Raw genomic sequence first — 19157 nt, forward strand, 5'->3', positions numbered from 1 at the left:
ACAGAAGTCACAGGATGAAGGGTGGGGGTGGCTGTGCCAGGGCTGGGCACAGTTACAGAAGTCACAGGATGAAGGCTGGGGGTAGCTGTGCCAGCACTGCGGCAGTTACAGAAGTCACAGGATGAAGGGCTGGGGGTAGCTGTGCCAGCACTGGGGGCAGTTACAGAAGTCACAGGATGAAGGGCTGGAGCGATCTCCTCTTCTCCTTCCACGACTAGTCTGTACACTGACCTGAGTGGGCCAGCGCTGCTGTTCAGTATTTAAACACCTCACCAGGTCCCTAGTTAGCTCCTTCCTTCAGCTCATCCAAGAAGCTGACAAGTGCTGTTAGAGAAGGCTGTACATGTTGCTCTAATGGACCTCATTAAGTCCTACTTACAGATGTTCTCTTAACATAATTGATCTGCGGTGAGTTGAGAGGACTGCAACTTATTCCCTAGCCCCCAATTATTGTTGGGTAATTAGATCCCCAACCTCCGATTTTTCACATTCACCCTTCTAACATTCCAAAATATCAAAGTATCTCTTACACACAAAAGCTGCTGCCTCCCCGACTGGACTCGGAGTATTGACAGTTAGATCCGTTAACCTTTGTAGAGACGCCACTTCTAATGGCGCATTCAGTCCATTGACACAGCCGGTTTTTTCACCTTTTTCTTTTTTTTTTTTTAACCCTCAGAAACAAAAGGGTAAAAAAATCCAAGTTGTATAGATTGTACTTGTGATAAAAGATCGCAGTGATGCACCTTGGCAGCTGAGCTCCTCTTCTAATGTCTTTTTATCTGGATTAATTCCTCAGATGAAAACTTTAAGGAACAATGAAGGAGAAGGTACAGGAGCTTCTGAAACAGCGGAGAGAGAAATAAAAACCTTCCAGAGCTCACCTGGGACAGATGAAGCCAAACTCCAGCTTTTATAATGCCAATCAGCGGCCTCTAATTAGGAAACAGCCTAAAACACCGCGCACTTGGGGAAATGCTAATTCTATGGTTTTGCACTTAAAAGGGGAGAAATTTCCTGCACTGTATAAGTGAGGGATTGGGAATGACAAGTCCTGGAAGTAATGGGGAGGACTCAGCTCCTGCACTGTGTGTTCTGTGGCTCTAATTCAGAAATCGTGGTCACGTCCTAGAGGTCCTCTCAGTCTGCAGGAGATGTAACATTATGTAATATAGATCATTGCTCAGACGGATAACACAAATTCAGCACATTTACATGTCTTTATAACTTGGTCTGGTCATTAAGAAACCAAAGCAGAGAAATCTCGCTCCTGATCAGTAGGAGGGTTGGGAGGTTCAGGCCCAGCAATGAGCGATAATTGCACTGAAGTCGCTGTTGGATCAGGGATCGTGCACCCGGCAACTTCTTCACTGACAGCTGATAGATATAACAAGGGAGATTATTCTTCTCATGGAAGCCTGACACAAGAAGTCATTTCTGTACCACAATATGTACCATTATATATATATATATATATATATATATATATACACACACACTCAATATATACACGATATATACCATACTGTACTTGCCAACTCTCCCTGAAGAGTCTAATAATCTCCCTGATTCCACTTCACCCCCATTATGAAGATGTTATATATATAAATGAACAGAGATATTTACATTCAAATGGGATCATTAGTATCATTTCCCTGTACTGGTGATAAGGTACAATGATCCCTATGGCTACATGTATTTCTGTAATGTATCAGTGTGTTTTTATAAAAAAATAGCTTCCAGAAACGTGCTCTGTGCAGCCTATGGGGATGATGGTTCTGCAAAGCAAATGATGGACAGTGAAATACATATCTTTAGTACTCACCAGGAATGTCCGCGTGACTGTCCCGGGAATGTCGCCTCCTTCCCTGATCCCACCCATTTTCCCAGTGACGTCTCTACCAAGATCAGAGGCTCTAACTGCCAACATGCCGCCTGAAGTGAGCGGGAGCTTGGAGCTCCCATGTGACAGATACTTTGGAGCTTTGGACCTGATTCAGAGCATCTCGCTAGATGCATTCGCCCGCACCCAGCATATACAAATTCGGCCAAGTGATAGCACGGCAAGGCATAAGCACGTCCACTATGTCTTGGCGTGCAATCGCGTTGTGCATGCAGATGCCCACCAGCCTCTCTTAAGACCCCATCTTGTGCACTTCCTCTCCAGGAAGTGTATGCAACCATCGGTACATCGGGTACCATCAGAAGCGAACGCAGCGCTTGAGGTTGACTATACCCTACCGCAAGCACTGAGATCACTTCAGTGTCAAATACAACCAGGTGATGCGTACTATGAAGCTAGGATGCGTTCGCTCGTAGCTGGCCGATTATCGCAATATGAGCATGCATCGCAGGATGAATGCACAAACCAGTGCTAGAGATCGGGAAGCGATTGCTCATTGCGCATAGACTGCCCAGCAAAGTGAGTGAAAGGAGAATACATTTGTGGGTGGTGACAGTGGCTGGCTGCTAGGAATGGGAGAGTGGACAGGCGAACGCAGGCGTGCCTGAGCGTCTCGACACAGTTTCAAAGGCGTGCATAATTAACATGCAGCGTCATAGTACACGTCACCTGATTGTATTTTACACTGAGGTGATCGCAGTGCTTGTGGTAGGGTATAGTCAACCTCACAGGTATAACAGTGGTGTACAAGTAACAGTGGTGGGCACAGGAATAACAGTGGTGTATGAGTAACAGTGGTGTACAAGTAACAGCGGTGGGTACAGGAATAACAGTGGTGTACGAGTAACAGCGGTGGGCACAGGTATAACAGTGGTGTACGAGTAACAGCGGTGGGCACAGGTATAACAGTGGTGTACGGGTAACAGTGGTGGGCACAGGTATAACAGTGGTGTACGGGTAACAGCGGTGGGCACAGGTATAACAGTGGTGTACGAGCAACAGCGGTGGGCACAGGTATAACAGTGGTGTACGAGCAACAGCGGTGGGCACAGATATAACAGTGGTGTACGAGTAACAGCGGTGGGCACAGGTATAACAGTGGTGTACGAGTAACAGCGGTGGGCACAGGTATAACAGTGGTGTACGAGTAACAGCGGTGGGCACAGGTATAACAGTGGTGTACGAGTAACAGCGGTGGGCACAGGTATAACAGTGGTGTACGAGTAACAGCGGTGGGCACAGGTATAACAGTGGTGTACGAGTAACAGCGGTGGGCACAGGTATAACAGTGGTGTACGAGTAACAGCGGTGGGCACAGGTATAACAGTGGTGTACGAGTAACAGCGGTGGGCACAGGTATAACAGTGGTGTACGAGTAACAGCGGTGGGCACAGGTATAACAGTGGTGTACGAGTAACAGCGGTGGGCACAGGTATAACAGTGGTGTACGAGTAACAGCGGTGGGCACAGGTATAACAGTGGTGTACGAGTAACAGCGGTGGGCACAGGTATAACAGTGGTGTACGAGTAACAGCGGTGGGCACAGGTATAACAGTGGTGTACGAGTAACAGCGGTGGGCACAGGTATAACAGTGGTGTACGAGTAACAGCGGTGGGCACAGGTATAACAGTGGTGTACAAGTAACAGCGGTGGGCACAGGTATAACAGTGGTGTACGAGTAACAGCGGTGGGCACAGGTATAACAGTGGTGTACAGGTAACAGTGTGCTGAGCAGCAATCACAGCAGTCTCCTATCCCTGTGGGGGGGGAGCGACCACAGTGATCGCGTCCTCTCCGGCTTTGAGCAGGGCTGAGGGGCTCAGAGTTTGGTACATAGAGTACAGTAGGTGTCAGACTGCAGTCCCCAGAGACATTGATGGGGACTTTGGTTGCAGTGGTAGTTAGCCTTTTGCAGATTTATGTGACATTTCCTGCATTAAGCTTAGTACAGAGCCATAATACATACAATTATGCAGAAACCGGAGTTTCAGCATAAGTTTATGAAAAACTACCTTAAATAGACCTCATAGTGCTTTAACTTTTTCTGTGTGTTATGTTTATTCCACTAAGGGGCGCTAAAATCAATATTTGCTTACCAAAAAAATGAGGCTCGGGCCGGCCTGCGGATAGGACACTGGCTGCATGCAGAAGGAAGATAAATGTTAATAATAGAAAATAAATAAAACATAGATTACTGTACCTGCACACAGGGATCTCTGATCTCTGCTTCTGTGACCCCGTGTGGTCAGCTGAGGGGCAGATTCTGGCTGCTGGCTCTGTCAGATGTCAGGAAGGGCAGAGCAGGACTTACTAACCCCATCTGAAGATGACGTTAGTTTGCAAGTACTTGGTCCGGATAAAAAAAAATCAATTTGAACTTGGTAAATTTGGGCTGATTGCATTTCTTATACTTGAAATAGGAAATGCGATCAGGATTCCAATCAGAATCAAATTTTAGGTAATGGAGGAGATTCTCCCCAAAAATCCCTTTTAAACATTTAAATGAAACTAAAATAATGTAAAAAAAAAAAAAAAAAAACCCAGTGTGAACATCAGTTTTCACATTATTTTAGTAAAATAATTCACAAATATGCCCAGAGTAATACTGAAATGAACTTACTGTAACAACAATTCAGGCGCCAATCTATAAATAAAGATAATCAATAAGATACTGTAGGCAGCCAAACAGGATTTCACATTCTTCATTTCTCCACTTTCTTGTCTCTTGTATATTTTATGTTTTAAATATATAAAAAAAAAAAAATAACAATAATAATTCTACCCCCCATAGACAGAACTTTTCCTCCCACCATGATATTAATTTTCCTCCCATTATAGACAGTCATCCGTCCCAGATAGTCCTTTTACTCCCCCAATTGACAGTCCTTGTCCTCCCCCATAGCCAGCTGTGTTCCTCCCTCTATAAACAATATGTACCCTCCCCTATAGACAGTCTGTTTCCTCCCCGCATAGACAGTAATTCCCCCCCAAAGACAGTATTTTTTCTCATTCCACAGATAGTATTTTTACTAGGGATGTGCGCCGGACCATTTTTGCCGGATTTGGATTTGGATTTGGTTCTAATTCGTCGTCCGGCTTTGGATTTGGATTTGGATTTTTTTACAAAAATTGACAAAAAAAGCTAAAATCACATAAATTGGTCTTTTTTTTCTTCCTAGAGTATTATTAACCTCAATAACATTAATTTCCAGTCAATTTAGACCATATCACAGCTTATAATATTGTTTTCAACATTATTGGCCAAAGGTTGCAGTGAGCTGACTGGTTACTAAGCGACAAAGCAGCGGCACAACGACACAGACACCACAGTATAAAGCACATCTATGACACATTGCCACACAGCAGTGGCAGAAATGAAAAGTAGGGCACCCACCCAGTGGGGTACGGCCAGCAGAGTCATAGTACTTGTTTACAAAGTGGGCTACGGCCCTAGGAGTCACAGTGCACAATCTTATTAGCATTACACCGCACATAGGGCCTGATTCACATTACACCATAAAGTAGTGTCTCTTATTTATGTTACGACACACAGTAGTGCCCCTTTTACACAATGCCCACAGTAGTGACCCTTTTACACAATGCCCACAGTAGCGGTGTCCCTTACACAATGTCCCCCAGCAGTGGTGCCCCCTATGCAGTCCCCTTAGTAGTAGGGTCCACTATGCAGTGCCCCCAGTAGAATGCCCCCCAGTAGTATGCCCCCCATTAGCAGGCCCCCCCCAGTAGTATGCCCCCCATTAGCAGGCCCCCCCAGTAGTATGCCCCCCATTAGCATGCCACCCAGTAGTATGCCCCCCCAGTAGTATGGCTCCCCCAGTAGTAGGCTGCCCCAGTAGCAGGCTGCCCCAGTAGTAGCCCCCCCTGTAGTATGGGCCCCCCCTGTAGTATGGCCCCCCCTGTAGTAGGCTGCCCCAGTAGCAGCCCCCCCCCAGTAGTAGTAAGCCCCCCCAGTAGTATGGCCCCCCCCCAGTAGCAGGCCCCTCAGTAGTATGGCCCCCCCAGTAGCAGACCCCCCCCAGTAGTATAGCCCCCCCCAGTAGCAGGCCCCTCTGTAGTATGGCCCCCCAGTAGTATAGCCCCGCCCAGTAGCAGACCCCCCCAGTAGTGCAGACCCCCCCAGTAGTATAGCCCCCCCCCAGTAGCAGGCCCCTCTGTAGTATGGCCCCCCAATAGTGCAGATCCCCCCCAGTAGTATGGCCCCCCCAGTAGCAGACCCCCCCCCAGTAGTATAGCTCCCCCCAGTAGCAGGCCCCTCTGTAGTATGGCCCCCCAGTAGTATTGCCCCCCCCAGTAGCAGACCCCCCCCCCAGTAGTGCAGACCCCCCCCCAGTAGTAGGCCCCTCTGTAGTATGGCCCCCCAAGTAGTATAGCCCCCCCCAGTAGCAGACCCCCCCCAGTAGCGCCCCCGGACCTTTGACAAGTAAAAAAATAAAAAAAATAAAACTTACCTGATTCCCCGCTCCCGCGCCGTCCGCTCTGTCACACGCTGAGGAGGGAGCCGGAAGACGGAGCTCATGTGTGAGCTCCAGCCGGCTCCCTCCGTGCAGCAGCCAATGAGAGTCTGTGTGACTCTCATTGGCTGCTGTAACAAACACACAGCTGCCGCTGGTGGCTGTGTGTCTGTGTCTGTGTAGGGCAGAGCGCTATCACTGCGCTCTGCCCTACATGCGAGGAGACCTGATGTCGGATTCTCTAGTGAGAATCCGACATCAGGAGGCCGCCGTTCGGCCCCGAACGGGGATCCGAGTCAGGCGGTGAACACCCGAACAGGGTTCGGGTGGACTCGGATCCCCAATGTTCGGAGCGGTTCGGATTCCACAGAATCCGAACCGCTCATCTCTAATTTTTACCCCCTTCATAGACAGTACATTTAATACTTCTGTACATTTCCTCCCCCCTTAGACAGTACATTTCCTCTTCCCATAGACAGTACATTCCTCCAGCCATAGACAGTACATTTCCCTTCCCATAATAGACAGTAATCCCCCTCCAGATACAGTCCTTTTTGCTCTCCCCTTGACAGTCCTTACCCTCCCCCATAAACAGTACATTTCCTCCTCCCATAGACAGTACATTTCCTCCTCCCATAGACAGTACATTTCCCCCAGCCATAGACAGCACATTTCCTCCAGCCATAGACAGTACATTTCCTTCTCCCATAGACAGTACATTTTCTCCAGCCATAGACAGTACATTTCCCTTCCCATAATAGACAGTAATCCCCCTCCAGATACAGTCCTTTTTGCTCTCCCCTTGGCAGTCCTTACCCTCCCCCATAAACAGTACATTTCCTCCACCTAAAGACAGTACATTTCCTCCTCCCATAGACAGTACATTTCCTCCCGCCATAGACAGTACTTTTCCTCCACCCATAAACAATACATTTCCTTCCCCAATAGACAGTAATTCCCTCCCACAATATACAGTCATATTTCTCCCCCATGGACAGTCCTTTTCCTTCCTCTAGAGACAGTTTGTTATCTCCCCCACTAGATGGTACATTTCCTCACCCCATAGACCAGTGATTCCCAACCTCAGTCCTCAAGGCACACTAACAGTCCTGGTTTTAGTGATATCCATGATTGTGCACAGATGGTTTAATCAAAATAACTGAGGCACTAATGAAGTCACTTGTGCTCAAGTATGTCTGTCCCCAAAACCTGGCCTGTTAGTGTGCCTTGATGACCATGGTTGGGATCCCCTGCCATAGTCCTTTTCTTCCCCCCATAGATGGTAAGTTTCCTCTCCCCATAGACAGTCCTTTTCCTCTCTTCATAGACAGTACTTTTCCTCCTTTCATAGACAGTAAGTTTCCTCCCCCCATAGATAGTACTTTTCCCTTCCCCCAAAAGACAGTAATTCCCCCCCAGATAGTCCTTATCCTCCCCCCATAGAGAGAACTTGTCACAGTCATGGGATTTTGAGGCTGTGCTCCCAGGCTGGGTCTTGGACCTGTGCTATTAAACTGATGTTCTCGGGAGGAGACTTGGTTTGATGAAGTTTCTATGCATGAAAGGGTATAAACCTGTAGATATATAAGTGCGTGTAGAAGGATGGCTGAAAGCTGGTGACAGCACGGAAGCTGATTGGTGCGGTTAGGAAGCCGTAAGGTGAACGGTGGTAGCACGAGGGCTACTTGGTGCGGCTGGGAAGCCATAAAATGAATGGTGGCAGTACGGACTGCTTGGAGCAGCTGGGAAGCCATTTGGTGAAGTATTTGCTCGATGGTAGCAAATACTGATGAAGCTCAGTGAAGAGGCTCACCTTAGTCAGATTAAGGGACTTGTTGCACTGGCAATTTGTGAGTGCAACAGGGAATCCTTTTATAGGATCCACAGGATGCTGATTGGCTGAGAAAGAAGGACAAACATCCTCATTGGTAGTAGTGGAGTCACATGGGCAAAACCAAGATGGCCACGCCCATGGACCCGAGGGCAGCATTTCCAGCATGGTAGCATTGGAGGCGGAGCAGTCAGTAGGAGCTGGCGTGGAAGTGAGAGGACAGCGGGACCCGTCGGAGAGGACAGCAGCGGGACCAGCACCAGAGGGAGGAGACACTGCTGCACATCATGGGAGCCGGGAGTCACCACAGGTCAGCTCCCACAAAGGTAAGTGAAGGGGTCTGATCCTGGGGTCTCTGTTGTGGACTGTGACAGTCCTTTTCCTCACCCCATAGACAGTGTTTTTTCTCCTCCCATAGACAGTACTTTTCCCTTCCCCCAATACACAGTAATCCCCTCCAGATAGTCATTTTTACTCCCCCCCTTGACAGTCCTTATCCTCCCCCTTACAGTACTTTTCCTCCCCCCATAAACAGTATGTTTCCTCCACCCAAAGACGGTACGTTTCCTCCACCCATAGACGGTACATTTCCTCCCCCCCATAGACGGTACATTTCCTCCCCCCATAGACGGTACATTTCCTCCTCCCCATAGACGGTACATTTCCTCCTCCCCATAGACGGTACATTTCCTCCCCCCCATAGACGGTACATTTCCTCCACCCATAGACGGTACATTTCCTCCCCCCCATAGACGGTACATTTCCTCCCCCCCATAGACGGTACATTTCCTCCTCCCCATAGACGGTACATTTCCTCCTCCCCATAGACGGTACATTTCCTCCCCCCCATAGACGGTACATTTCCTCCCCCCCATAGACGGTACATTTCCTCCCCCCCCATAGACGGTACATTTCCTCCCCCCCCATAGACGGTACATGTCCTCCCCCCCCATAAACGGTACATTTCCTCCTCCCCATAGACGGTACATTTCCTCCCCCCCCATAGACGGTACATTTCCTCCCCCCCATAGACGGTACATTTCCTCCCCCCCATAGACGGTACATTTCCTCCCCCCCATAGACGGTACATTTCCTCCCCCCCCGTAGACGGTACATTTCCTCCTCCCCATAGACGGTACATTTCCTCCCCCCCATAGACGGTACATTTCCTCCTCCTCATAGACGGTACATTTCCTCCTCCTCATAGACGGTACATTTCCTCCCCCCCATAGACGGTACATTTCCTCCTCCCCATAGACGGTACACTTCCTCCTCCCCATAGACGGTACATTTCCTCCTCCCCATAGACGGTACATTTCCTCCTCCCCATAGACGGTACATTTCCTCCTCCCCATAGACAGTACATTTCCTCCCCCCCATAGACGGTACATTTCCTCCTCCCCATAGACGGTACATTTCCTCCTCCCCATAGACAGTACATTTCCTCCTCCCCATAGACAGTACATTTCCTCCCCCCCATAGACGGTACATTTCCTCCTCCCCATAGACGGTACATTTCCTCCTCCCCATAGACAGTATGGTTCATACCCCCATAAAATAAACTTTTACAGCAATTAGATAATTTGTTACATTTGTTAGATTCAATTTTTTACATCTATTGTTTAAAATATTTAGGGCCATATTCAATTAGCAGCGAAAATTCCTGTCCTTTTCGCTTGTCGGACTTTCCTCCTACATCGCGTGTTTTAGGAGAAAACACTTTCCGTGCACACGGCTGCTTTTCACCCTATTCCTGTTACAAAGGACGCGAAAATGGGACCCGGCAAAACTCAAAAAGGCGAAAAAAGTGCTGTCAGTTTGGGGGAAATCAGCCTGACACCCCCCAAAAGATGCACGGACATTGGGGATCACTATAGATGCCCCTGAATAGCCCTGCTGAAGGTATTTGGGGTACTTAAATGATCTCAATAGCTGCTATTTAGCGTCTTTGCATAAGTGGTGAAGAATAGCATTTAGCAGTTTTTTTGGAGAAAATAAGTAATTCCAGCAAAATTGGGGTACATGAAAATGGGGGACAGCATATTTTAAAGTTGTTAAAGTGAAGTTTTATAAAATGTACCTGTCGCAAGTACCTGCAAACAAAACAACACCTGGGGCATATTTGGAAGCCCCCCCTGGAGTCTATTTCGCTAGTTTTTAACTTCACGCAACTTTGGGTAGTTTTTTTCTCCCCCAAAATGAAAGTACTTTTTTGGGGTGATCTTAAGAATATTTTATTTTTTTTTATGCAGTTTACCTTTGGGGGACTGTCCAAAGGGTGCGGGGTTTTTTTTTCAGAAGTGTGCCCCCCAAAATCGCAATTCTGCATTTTTTTTCGACCCCTACTCATAGGCGAATCTTTTTCGCCTATTCCAATGCATTGACTTTCCACACTGGCGAAAAGTATTTGGAATTGAATATGGGGATAAGTTCTCGCCTGGTGAAATCTCTCACCGAAAACGGCTTATTGAATATGGCCCTTTGTTGATGTTAAGTAAAATGAGACAACCCCTATTAGAAACCCTCTGTTACGACCCTGAAAAAGTTACTAATTGTAACGAAACATGTTGGTGAAGGAAGGCACCCGCCAATATGATTTTACTCTCTCGTGGTGACTCCCCTGGACTATCCGCTAACAGCGCTCAGAATGGAGCTGAGTGATCATGCAGCCACTTGCCAAAAACCAGATGGAGTGAACACAGCTAACAAGCACATCTGCTAGCTACACTGACTGTGAACAGAAGATCACTGTCAACGATCTCCTTCTGGCGGTGTGTCCATCTCTCAATGTCTTATCCCGGGTCAGTGGCATAGCCACAATGGCAAGACAGGTGTCAGAGCAGGCAAAGGTAACAGGGTTTGCCTGGGATGATGGTGACTGGAACCTGGAAGACCACACCTGGATTCTGTCTACCTTAGAGGTACGGCCTGCTGGTGGGCGGAGCTGGAAGTTACAGTTATGGGATGGGTGACCTGGTCATGTTGAAGGATAACCATATATGGGCAATGGGAGTAATCTGAGAGGCTCTGCATGGTCTGTGCACTCTCGCTGGCCCCTGTCACAATCCAGGGTTCTTTGTGTGTGCATGAAGTACTCAAAATAAGGTTAATACAGCCGTCAGTTGTATTGAAATAATAATTTATTAAACAACAAGGTTACTAATGAATGGTGAAATGGTCAGGTTAGAACAGAGCAATGCAGATAGATAATCACTGGGTTCGAAATGGAACTATTAACAGGGAGTCTATGAACACAGGTAACCTGGCAGGACCGGATGGAACCGGACTGGATATGCAAAGTTAAATACAGAAGTCCAAGGTAGCGATGCCCTGTATAAATATATCCTGATGTGACGCAAACGTGGTAATTGCTGATAGCATCAAAGCCCAGAGTAACTGATATACAGATAGACAAAGTCCAGGTAAGTTGGTGCAATGTAATCATAATAATGTCCAAGATAACTTACACAGGAAGCAGAAGAAAACTTGGTAGAAGTGAGCCAAGATCCAAGGTAGTAAACTAGCAGAGGCTATCTGGGAACCTGGAGCACAGAGACAGAGGCAGACTAGATAACCTGGCTCTGATTGCTCAGTTCTGAGGGAATATAAAACTAGTTTCCAGGTGCAACCCACAGCTGCTTGATTAGGCAATCAGGTCTGCAATCAAAGACTAGCCAGGGTGGAATGGGCAAGACAGTCCTAGGCAACGAGCAACACCAGAGGTAGGGAGGAGGAACTACACAGGTCGTGACAGCTGTACCCTGAAGCTGGAGGTGGAGTGCAGATCTTAGGAGGAGACCCTGGAAGCAGCTGCAGCTGGAGCAGATATTGTCATGTTGGATAACTTCACCTCTGAGGCACTGCACCATGCTGCACTCTCAGTGAAGGCTGCGTACCCAGGAATTGTGGTGGAGGCTTCTGGAGGGGTCTCTTCACATAACCTTCTCCAGTTTCTTGGACCAAACGTGGACATGGTGCCAATGGGATGTCTCACACAAGGACCTTCAAGCGTTTACTTTTCTCTGAAATTAGCTAAAGGCCTGAATAACCCATCCTGGGCCTCAACCTCCTGATCTCAAGGCTTATAGAGTGTCCTGACTACTCGCTGTCACATGGCCTTACCCAACTTACTACCCGCTGTCACATGGCCTTACCCAACTTACTACCTGCTGTCACATGGCCTTACCTTACTTACTACCCGCTGTCACATGGCTTTAATCATCGCATACTACTTGCTGTCACATGGCCTTACCCAACTTACTACCCACTGTCACATGGCCTTACCCAACTTACTACCCACTGTCACATGGCCTTACCCAACTTACTACCCACTGTCACATGGCCTTACCTTACTTACTACCCACTGTCACATGGCCTTACCCTACTTACTACCCACTGTCACATGGCCTTACCCAACTTACTACCCGCTGTCACATGGCCTTACCCTACTTTCTACCCGCTGTCACATGGCCTTACCCTACTTTCTACCCGCTGTCACATGGCCTTACCCTACTTACTACCTGCTGTCACATGGCCTTACCCTACTTACTACCCGCTGTCACATGGCCTTACCCAACTTACTCCCCACTGTCACATGGCCTTACCTTACTTACTACCCGCTGTCACATGGCTTTAATCACCGCATACTACTTGCTGTCACATGGCCTTACCCAACTTACTACCCACTGTCACATGGCCTTACCTTACTTACTACCCACTGTCACATGGCCTTACCCTACTTACTACCCGCTGTCACATGGCCTTACCCTACTTACTACCCGCTGTCACATGGCCTTACCCTACTTTCTACCCGCTGTCACATGGCCTTACCCTACTTTCTACCCGCTGTCACATGGCCTTACCCTACTTTCTACCTGCTGTCACATGGCCTTACCCTACTTTCTACCCGCTGTCACATGGCCTTACCCTACTTACTACCTGCTGTCACATGGCCTTACCCAACTTACTACCCGCTGTCACATGGCCTTACCCAACTTACTACCCACTGTCACATGGCCTTACCTTACTTACTACCCGCTGTCACATGGCTTTAATCACCGCATACTACTTGCTGTCACATGGCCTTACCCAACTTACTACCCACTGTCACATGGCCTTACCCTACTTACTACCCACTGTCACATGGCCTTACCTTACTTACTACCCACTGTCACATGGCCTTACCCTACTTACTACCCACTGTCACATGGCCTTACCTTACTTACTACCCACTGTCACATGGCCTTACTCACCGCACACTACTTGCTGTCACATGGCCTTACCCAACGTGCACTGCAGCTCTGCAATACCGTACAGCCATGTATCAGGCCCTTTGTGTATAATTATTGTCCATGTTCTTTACTGTAAGTCTCTATTATTCTTGTTTAGTTGATTCTGTATCTGATTTGCTCTGTACAGTGCTGCAGAGCCCTTGTGGCGCCACTTATATAAAGGATGATAATAATACAAAAAAATGAAACCTGATACTGTACATAAACTGCGACACCACTATTCAATAAACTGTGATATTGCTATTATAAGTGTCCTACTCCTACTGAGGTTTTACTCCAGATAAAGTGTCCTATGCCACATATTATATGTTATTACACATTAGATAAAAAGTTATACCCCAAATAGATAAGGCGTGATACTGCTTTTATATAAATGTTCTACCCCTATTTGCATTGAGTTAGCTATTGAGTTGCTCCATATAGCCTTAACCTATTTGTGTTTCTTTAGCACCATCCCTCAATGTTCTCTCCAGCTTCATGCATCTAACCTGTGTCTCGCCAGCCTCATTACCCCTGTGTCTCTCCAGCCTCATGTCCCCGTGTCTCTCCAGCCTCATTACCCCTGTGTCTCTCCAGCCTCATGTCCCCATGTCTCTTCAGCCTCATTACCCCTGTGTCTCTCCAGCCTCATGTCCCCATGTCTCTTCAGCCTCATTACCCCTGTGTCTCTCCAGCCTCATGTCCCCGTGTCTCTCCAGACTCATTACCGCTGTGTCTCTCCAGCCTCATGTACCCATGTGTCTCTCCAGCCTCATGTACCCCGGTGTCTCTCCAGCCTCATGTCCCCATGTCTCTCCAGCCTCATTACCACTGTGTCTCTCCAGCCTCATGTCCCTGTGTCTCCCCAGACTCATTACCGCTGTGTCTCTCCAGCCTCATGTACCCCTGTGTCTCTCCAGCTTCATGTACCCGTGTGTCTCTCCAGCCTCATTACCCGTGTCTCTCCAGCCTCATGTCCCCGTGTCCCTCCAGACTCATTACCACTGTGTCTCTCCAGCCTCATGTACCCCTGTGTCTCTCCAGCCTCATTACCCCTGTGTCTCTCCAGCCTCATGTCCCCGTGTCTCTCCAGACTCATTACTGCTGTGTCTCTCCAGCCTCATGTACCCCTGTGTCTCTCCAGCCTCATTACCCATGTGTCTCTCCAGTCTCATGTCCCCGTGTCCCTCCAGACTCATTACCACTGTGTCTCTCCAGCCTCATGTACCCCTGTGTCTCTCCAACACCATTCCTTAAGCTGGCCATACACGCTACAATTATCGGGGTGATCCATCCGATATCCGCGGATTGCCCTGATAATTGTAGCGTGTGCGGGCGACCGAGCAATATTTAAATATTGCTCGGTCGGGAATGCCGGATTGTCCAGCATGCCTGTCTGATGCGACTCTAGTGCCCAGAGTCTATAACTCCGGCGCTGGTTGCGCACAGCTCAGTGCGCTGCTGGCCAGAGAGGAGGGGGCCTGTATCAGAGACTGCACACAGGCCCCCTCCTCTCTAGAAACGCCCCTGGTTTAGGCACTTATATTAGGTAGACAAGCAGCACCTTCAGTCCTTGACTGTAGCAAATCGTCCCTTGGTGGGTAATTAACAGAATTCACTTTAACAATCATGCAAAAATATATTTAGCCTTGTTTTATTTATACCTTTGTATAAATATTCAGTATTGATGCCTAGGAATGTATTAAGGGTTTGTAGCTCATATATCAATTCAGAAGTGTGTTTTTGTTTCTCCTTAAATTCTATACTGTAAAAATAATAATTCTGTCAGTACGAGGTTTCTATCAGACCACTATGTAACAGTCTTGAGCTGTTACTGAACTACAAGTTCCAGCATTCTACAAAATGTAAATACTGTCTAGACAGCATCTATTTCTAAATGCTTATTTACTAGTGTGAACAATCATAATTGCTTTTGGATTATAGTTACATTTAATACATACTTTACGCTGTTGCTCTGATATTTGGGGCATCCTGTTAGAAAAGGCAGAGAAGAATCTGGCGTAATTCGCAGGCGATCTCTTGGCCCTGATTTCAGATGTAAATATGAAATGTTCTTTATTATTGGTGTCCCCAGACTACATTATCTATTGATTGTACCAGGTGTTTCCATATACAGTATATCCCATCCATCCCATTATCAATATCTATAGCTGGTTATACCCAAAGATACCAAGGGCTTAGAGAAAAAGAATATTTACCTGACATAATGGAATTGAAATGTAAAAATAAAATGACTAGGAAGCGTTAATATTCTTAAAATTAACACACTTCCGAAAATCCTATACATTCTCCAATCTCTACCTATCCACATTCTGGCCAAATTGTTTAATGATTTGGGGAGGGAAGAATGCCTTTATAAATCTCAAGATTTTATACAGATGGAAGTCTCGGGGGGTGGGGGGGCTCCAACTTTGTAACAATCAGAACTATTATTACAAAGTGCGTCTAGAGTGACCACAACAGAATGATGCTTTCCCAATAACCAACAGAAACTCTTCCATGGTCCCAAAATCTCCTGCACAGGGCCGTAACTAGGGTAGTGCAACCTGGCACAGGACACCGCAGGGCAGGGGGCGCTGTTTGGACCTGTCAATTTTCCTGTTTATTATCATTCTTACTCATAGCTTCCTCTTCTTTTATCCCCAGCATCTCCTGGCCTCTTCTATCTCTTCCCTGGACCTTCCCCATGAGGCCATGGCCCTCTCTTAGGTGCGCTATCTTATGTCCCTATTTATCCCCAGCATCTCCTGGCCTCCCCTATCTCTTCCCTGGCCCTTCCCCATAAGGCCATGGTCCTCTCTCAGGTGCACTATATTATGTCCCTATTTATCCCCAGCATCTCCTGGCCTCCCCTATCTCTTCCCTGGCCCTTCCCCATGAGGCCATGTCCCTCTCTCAGGTGCGCTATATTATGTCCTATGTATCCCCAGCATCTCCTGGCCTCCCCTATCTCTTCCCTGGCCCTTCCCCATGAGGCCATGGCCCTCTCTCAGGTGCACTATATTATGTCCCTATTTATCCCCAGCATCTCCTGACCTCTCCTATCTCTTCCCTGGCCCTTCCCCATGAGGCCATGGCCCTCTCTCAGGTGCACTATATTATGTCCCTATTTATCCCCAGCATCTCCTGGCCTCCCCTATCTCTTCCCTGGCCCTTCCCCATGAGGCCATGGCCCTCTCTCAGGTGCACTATATTATGTCCCTATTTATCCCCAGCATCTCCTGGCCTCTCCTATCTCTTCCCTGGCCCTTCCCCATGAGGCCATGGCCCTCTCTCAGGTGCACTATATTATGTCCCTATTTATCCCCAGCATCTCCTGGCCTCCCCTATCTCTTCCCTGGCCCTTCCCCATGAGGCCATGGCCCTCTCTCAGGTGCACTATATTATGTCCTATGTATCCCCAGCATCTCCTGGCCTCTCCTATCTCTTCCCTGGCCCTTCCCCATGAGGCCATGGCCCTCTCTCAGGTGCACTATATTATGTCCCTATTTATCCCCAGCATCTCCTGGCCTCTCCTATCTCTTCCCTGGCCCTTCCCCATGAGGCCATGGCCCTCTCTCAGGTGCACTATATTATGTCCCTATTTATCCCCAGCATCTCCTGGCCTCCCCTATCTCTTCCCTGGCCCTTCCCCATGAGGCCATGGCCCTCTCTCAGGTGCACTATATTATGTCCCTATTTATCCCCAGCATCTCCTGGCCTCTCCTATCTCTTCCCTGGCCCTTCCCCATGAGGCCATGGCCCTCTCTCAGGTGCACTATATTATGTCCCTATTTATCCCCAGCATCTCCTGGCCTCCCCTATCTCTTCCCTGGCCCTTCCCCATGAGGCCATGGCCCTCTCTCAGGTGCACTATATTATGTCCCTATTTATCCCCAGCATCTCCTGGCCTCTCCTATCTCTTCCCTGGCCCTTCCCCATGAGGCCATGGCCCACTCTCAGGTGCACTATATTATGTCCCTGTTTATCCCCAGCATCTCCTGGCCTCCCCTATCTCTTCCCTGGCCCTTCCCCATGAGGCCATAGCACCCCCTGGGGTAAGTTAGGCACTAAGTGGCGATGTAAATACCCCACCAAAGTACTGTATACTGTCTTTTGGGCGTAATATCCAAATGTAATAAGAACCCTGTGCACATATATGTATCCCCAACCTCTTATACTAATGTGGTGATTAACATGGAAAGGTACTGAGGAGGGGGTTGCTGTGTGTATTATATTCCTGCTTGATTTAGGGGGACTGACAGCCATCCAATACACCTATATAATTGGTGGTAGTGGATAGTAGTGCAGCTACTGCAGGAGCCAGCACGCAGATGGAAAGTTCTGGAAGCCCAGGTGCTGGCTGGACAGTGTCCTGCAACCACCCAGCAGGAAACATCCTGGCACTGGGACAGAGGAGATAAATAGGAGCACTCACTGACAGTTGGGGAGTCCAGTAGAAGTGAGCTGAGGAGTGGAGCTGCACTGCTGGAGTGCTGCTGACAGAGGGGGTCATTCAGACCCACTCACAAGCGGCAGTACGCTCGCAAGTGGGTCGATGTTCCCCACTGCGCATGCGCACAACGGAGGATGCTCCGTCATGCGCGAGACCCGGACTGCGACAGCCAAGCTGTCGCTCCGGGTCTCGCACCAAAGGGGGCGTGCTGTCGATGGTGACTGACAGCACGCCCCCTTTGGTGGGCGTGCCGGGTGCATGCCTGCCAGACGTCTGAAGCCGGCCCCACTGACATCACTAGTGATGTCAGTGGGAGTGATTTTGGCTCTGATAGAGCCAAAATCACTCCAGGGCTTGTGGCTGGGAAACCCTACTGCAGGGTTTCCGTCGCAAGTCCGATGGTCGCGATGGTCAAGACCATCGCGACCATCTTTTTGGATGCTCGTATATGCTGTGGGTGGTCACCCACAGCTATACAAGCGTCCAGGAGGACGTTCCATTTTAATGGAAGACCCTGATTCAGAGCGAGCACTCTGGTCAGAGCGTCCGGCTCTGAATCAGGCCCAGATTTGCTGCATCTTATCAGGAGCTGTGTAAGGGGAGCATCGGTGGCCATTAGAGGGGCGGAGTAAAGCCAGTGAGTGATCCACCTCCCCCCTGTGAGGATTAGAGGCTGGGGCGTGTCTGGGTGGAGCCGAAGTCCGATGACAGTGGCTGGAGGCGGGCCTATGGGAGTGTCTCAGTGAGAGGAGACAGCCCCAGGCCCTAGCTGAGACTGAGGAGAGGGGCGTGGCTTGCAGAGAGTGACAGCAGGAGCAGGAGCTGTCACTGCTGAGTTGATGAAATGCTGCCTAAGGAGAGAGAGAGAGAGACTGTGAGCAGTGAGTATTACTGTCTGAGAGTCACTGCCTCCATTCTGCAGCAACTGCTAGTGTCCTAGGACTGATTGTACACTCATCAAACTGACAGGTGCAGTGACTGAGATAGTGATTGCCCCTGGGAGCAGGGACTGAGAGGTAACCCTTCAGGAAAAAGCACTGTTTTCAGCTATTGCCCTACTAATCAAAAGACACACAAAGTTGTTAAGACTATTTAATAGCAGGAAAGAACTATTCTGCAGAGCAGCACAGGCAGCAGGCACCCACTCACCGTGAGCAAAATAAATACATTGCTTTATTAGAGATTGTAACAATACAGCTTTACCTATAGAACATAAGAAGTAAC

The 19157-nt window shown here is 48.4% G+C and overlaps 1 protein-coding gene and 1 pseudogene across 1 annotated transcript in view; one reads left to right on the forward strand and one right to left on the reverse strand.

Annotated features, from left to right (window-relative positions):
* Window positions 1-19157, reverse strand: part of LMO3 (LIM domain only 3) — a 142198-nt gene that overhangs the window by 103272 nt on the left and 19769 nt on the right. The gene's annotated exons all lie outside the window — the stretch shown is intronic.
* On the forward strand, window positions 1929-12280 carry LOC148443001 (nicotinate-nucleotide pyrophosphorylase [carboxylating] pseudogene; annotated as a pseudogene).

Source organism: Taudactylus pleione, unplaced genomic scaffold (genome assembly GCF_031769625.1).
Source record: "Taudactylus pleione unplaced genomic scaffold, aTauple2 ptg001358l, whole genome shotgun sequence".
NCBI classification, from domain to species: Eukaryota; Metazoa; Chordata; class Amphibia; order Anura; family Myobatrachidae; genus Taudactylus; species Taudactylus pleione.